The 4,937-nt window shown below is 45.8% G+C and overlaps 1 protein-coding gene across 1 annotated transcript in view; it reads left to right on the plus strand.

Annotated features, from left to right (window-relative positions):
- The first annotated feature begins 4,316 nt into the window (after positions 1-4,316).
- Positions 4,317-4,937, plus strand: part of LOC109931593 (transmembrane protein 121) — an 83,082-nt gene continuing 82,461 nt past the window's right edge. The window contains exon 1 of the mRNA XM_048600253.1: positions 4,317-4,406. The gene's annotated coding sequence lies outside the window, so the exon portion shown is untranslated. The remainder of the gene's footprint in view (positions 4,407-4,937) is intronic.

Below are 4,937 nucleotides of genomic sequence, written 5' to 3' on the forward strand. Positions count from 1 at the left end.
CCCACTTGAGAGAACGGGAACAGCTAGAAGACTTTCGCTGTTGGTGACTCAGAGCGTGGGGAGAGTGTAGACAAGAAAAGAAGTTTGAAAATCCACATCAGTGTTTTTTTCCCACATGAATACATTGTTAACAACCCCCATTCAAAGAGAAATAATGGTGTTTAAGAAGAGGAACCACAGCCTTTTGAAAGTTGGGGGATCTGACTTCACTAACGTGCAGCTTCAAGTGAAAACTGAATGAGGAGAATAAACAAATAGACTTGATATCACTGTTGCTTTATATTCATGTACTTCTGCTTTGTGGGAAAAAGAGAATTAAAATTACTAACCATCCCCCCCATATCATTGTGAACGGTTAACTGTGACATGTTTTTGACAGAATGTTTAGGACTTTTGTCACTAGCAAGACAGTCACAAGATTTCATGGCAACAGTGATGGTTGAAAAACTGGCTGACTGCATCATCATCTGAGCAAGAAACTTGAGAGGTGTCCACCATCAGTTGTATCTTGACAGGAAATGCCATCTATTGGACAGATACCACGTTTTCCAATCTCCCATCAGCCAGGCCCACAAACAAAGAAGGCAATGAAAGCAAAGTTGCAGTAACAGTAATATTGAAAGCAAACAACATCTTTTCGGTCAGTACCTGACTTCCAACCTTACAACCTCCAGTGCGTCCATTGCGCCTCAAGTCCACCACAACAAGCACCTCCGCACAGGTCCATTGTCTGTTTACCAGTTTGGTTCAACAAAAATAACAACAGAGAGATCCAGCAGATTCAGTCAAGTACGTGCATAAAACTTGCCATCACTGGAAACTTCATCGCAACTCAAGAGCATTTCCACAAGCAGCTGAAGGCAGGAGTACTGTTTAAAACGGGCAACATAAGAACAAATGGCGGGTGGAAAAAAAAACGAGGGGATTTCTCAATCCCAGCACTGGCCCAGTTTGATGGAAGTTGAGAAAAAAAATTCTACAGCTGAAAACAAGGCCTCTGGAGCAAGTGAAGCCCCTGTTGAAATTCTGAAACATGGCAAAGAAATACTCCTGGCATGACTGTACAACCTCATATCCCACATCTGAGGAGTGCATGCCATTGGATCTCAGGGGCTCTGGAATTGAAATCATATTCAAAAAGGCACACGTTTCTGATTGCTGTAACTACACAACTGAGTCTCCTTGATCTCTATCACAGGGGAGATCATTGCAAAGACCCTTATCCATTGTTCTGTCCCAGTGATTGAAGAGCTCCTTCTGGTATAATGGACTGTTTTTCATCCATCAAGAAGCACTGTAGACACGACCTACAATGCGCAGCAAATTCAAGAAAAATACAAGGAATAGCATACCACGTTCCATAGCCTTTTTTGATTTCATGAAAACCTTGGACTCTGTCACCTGCAAAGGTTTATATGGTACCTTTCTCAAATGTGGCAGCATTCAGAAATTTATCTCCATGCTGTGCCTACTCTTGTGTTGATATGCAAGCTAGGATCCTCAGCACAGTTAGAGAGTGGTGTGAGAATAGGGGGGTAATATCACTGGATGAGTAACACAGAGCCTCTGGCTAATGTTCTGGGGACAGGGGTTTGAATCCCGCCACGACAAATTGAAATCATAAAGTCTGGAATTACAATCTAATCCAATGACGAGTACACAATTGTTGATGACAGTGGTAAAAACACACATTTGGTTCTGATGAAGGGTCTAGGCCCGAAACGTCAGCCTTTCTGCTCCTATGATGCTGCTTGGCCTGCTGTGTTCATCCAGCCCTGCACCTTGTTGTCTCTGGTTCACTAATGTTCTGTAGCATATGAAAAAACGACCTTTCACAAAACATCCAGAGAACTGAAGTCCTCTTCCAACCAGCTCCACACACTCTGATCGTAAATGTGGTCAAGAAGGGAGATATGTCCAATTGCTATAACTTTAGAGGAACCTCCCTGCTGTCCGTCACAGGTGAGATCATTACAAGGACCCTCATCAATCGTCTCAACCCACTAGCTAAAGAACTCTTTGCAGAGTCGTGGTCTGGTTTTCGTCCATCAAGACTAGCAGAACGCCAACTAATATCAGCAACAAGATTGTGGAAAATATTTTTCTATCTTATCCTCTTGACAAAGTCGATAGAAGTAACCATTGCCTCCAATATGGGAGCCCGAGCTCCATCTGGCGGAGATAAACTCAATATGAAGGTCATGATTTACTAAGCAGCAGCAGCATACCCTGCGCTCCTACAGGGAACAACCTACAGTGGGTGCCTCAAAGCACAGGAGATGGGTGGCACAGTGGCTCAGTGGTTAGCACTGCTGCCTCACAGCACCAGGGACCTGGGTTCGATTCTACCCTTGGGTAACTGTGTGGGGTCTGCACATTCTCCCCATCTGTGTGGGTGTTCTCTGATTTCCTCCGGCATCCTAATGCAGATGTGCAGGTTAAGTGGCTTGGTCATTGTAAATTGTTCATAGCGTCCAGTGATTTGCACTCTAGGTGGATTAGCCATGGTAACTTGGGGTTACAGGAACAGGAGTGGGTCTAGGTGAGATGCTCTTTGGAGGGTCATTGTGGATTTGGTGGGCCAAATGTACTCTTTCAAAACATTGTAGGGAATTCTAAGAAGTGCCACTAGCAACGCCTTCAAATTTGCTGACAAGAATGGCAATCCAACAACAAAGCCTTCTCCCAAACCAACATGCCCAGCATTGAGGCACCAATCACTCAAAACAAGTTCTATTGGGCAGGACATGCTTTGTTGCACTCCAGAAACAGTTCCTCTACTGGGAATTGGCCACCGTGGGAGACTCCAGCAGGATGGCGGACATGCTTTAAGAATATCCTTAATGAGGAAGTCAAACATCCCTCCCTGACTTTTGAGTCCCAAACCCTTCAAACACATTGTACCTCACGGGGGGCAAAGTCTGCAGATCATGCATTGGACTTATCAGCCATCTCAGAACCCATCAAACGGCACTATAAGCGGTGATATTTTCCCAGATGACCACTACTGGTACCCTGTGGTACATGGCACCGGTACCAGTGTGTGTGGTACTGGGTATGTGTTGTTTGAGATACTTCACTGCCAAAAATCCTCCTTATTCTTATGCTATCGAGTGACTACTGTGGAGGACATACCACTGTACAGATGCGACACTGCCCTTAGATAATGAGAAAGTTTATTGCACTGACAGCAATGAGTACAACTACATTTGGTCAAGCATTAATTATAGGGATTTGGGGAGCTAGTACATATACATCTGCTCACCTCAGGGAGCTAAAGTAGAACTTCCAGTCTGCATTGTGTCACATCAGTAGAATGAGTGGAACCAAAGTAACGTGAACATTAACATCTTCAGAACCTTATACAACAGAGGCAAGTCAAACTCAATTCCAATCACTGCCACCATAGATACGGCCTTGGTTTAAGACTTCAGGATGAGTTGCTGAACTATTGCTCACAAGTGTGTATTCCAGCACCAACTTGCTGTCAATCGCCTGAACAGACAAATCTCGGGTAACCTACTGAGAATGAAACGTTTGCTGGCCTGCATTCTCGATCTTTCCAGACCCTCCCCCCATTGAGTCTGCCCTTTAGAAGAGTAGGCTTATTGATCTTATGCAAAACAGCAAGATGCAACCGTCCCCACGGAAATCTCACTCTTTCCACAAACTCGGATAAATGGTAGGGCTCTCTTCTCCCTACAACTGCACAATAAATTCCCCAACCCCCAGCCCATTATTTGCTGTCAATGCACGCACAAAGAAGGAAAAGGAGTGGGGCCTTTTTTTTTAAATATCACAAACAACTTCTCTGTTCCATGTCAGCATTCAAGGCTTCACACACGCCTGATTTTTTTAACTCTCTCTCTCTGTGACCTCTGGGGCATCACAGGGTGGAAATATGGGACTGTAGCGTAGTGCTGCCGTTCATCTTACAAATGACTGCACAAGAGACAGCGTTCAGTGTTGGTGGAGAGAGCGGAGGCAGTGTGTGTGAGAGAGAGAGAGAGAGAGAAAGAGGAGGGATGGTTACATAGGCAGAACACTGATCTCAGGCAGTGCAGGACAGTGTGGCAGTATTTCACACAAAAGCAAATTGGTGATAAATTATGCACATTGAACTGCACAGTGTCAGCTGCAAGACTCGTTCAGCAGCAGGAACCCAGGGCTCGGCGCCGACAGGGAGAGTGTGGGAGACTTGATCCCGAGCAAGGGGTCACTCCGCCTGGGAAGACAGAACCAGTTTAGGATTCCTCAATGTCACGAACCACTCACTACCCGGGAGAGATCTATCGGAGCGGGCTCCTTCCTCCAGGCGAAGGGGAGGTTACAAACAGCTTCTCATCGCTCGTGCTGTGAGGAATTTGGGAAGCTACGCCAATCTACTGGGTCTCTTGGGCAGCGGGGTAAGAGGAAACGTGCAATTTTCCTTTCAATCGGTTTGACTTGAAGGGTTTGCATGGTTGCAGAAGCTGGTGCTGGCATTCAAATGCCCACTTTGCACAAAAACAATCCCAATGCATGTGTGGAACTAAAGTGATTAGCCCGGTTGCGTTTGTGCCTCTGAAATAATGCTGTCCGTTCAGTTCGCAGACTCGTGCTTAATGCAGTCTCCGGGGTTGCGTTGTAGTTAGAAAATTCTAGCCCTTTGCAGAGATCCTTAAGTATTGAGGGCTGCTGGAATGAATGAATGGAACCTCCCGGGTAATACGGATAGGAGGGGGAGGGAGGGAGGGAACAGTCGCTGGATTTCGGGGACGTTTTGAACTTTGTGCTCCCGGGACAGGGACTCTGTGAAGCCCTAGGCTTTGCTTTATATTGCATTCCTTTGGAGCTGCATGTTCAAAGCAGACAGTGCAGTTTTTGTTATGATGGGGGGGGGGGGGGGGGGGGGTTACCCTTGAGTTTAATTTATATATATGTGTGTGTGTATATAT

The sequence above is a fragment of the Rhincodon typus genome, chromosome 8 (genome assembly GCF_021869965.1).
Source record: "Rhincodon typus isolate 14 chromosome 8, sRhiTyp1.1, whole genome shotgun sequence".
In the NCBI taxonomy this organism is placed as follows: domain Eukaryota; kingdom Metazoa; phylum Chordata; class Chondrichthyes; order Orectolobiformes; family Rhincodontidae; genus Rhincodon; species Rhincodon typus.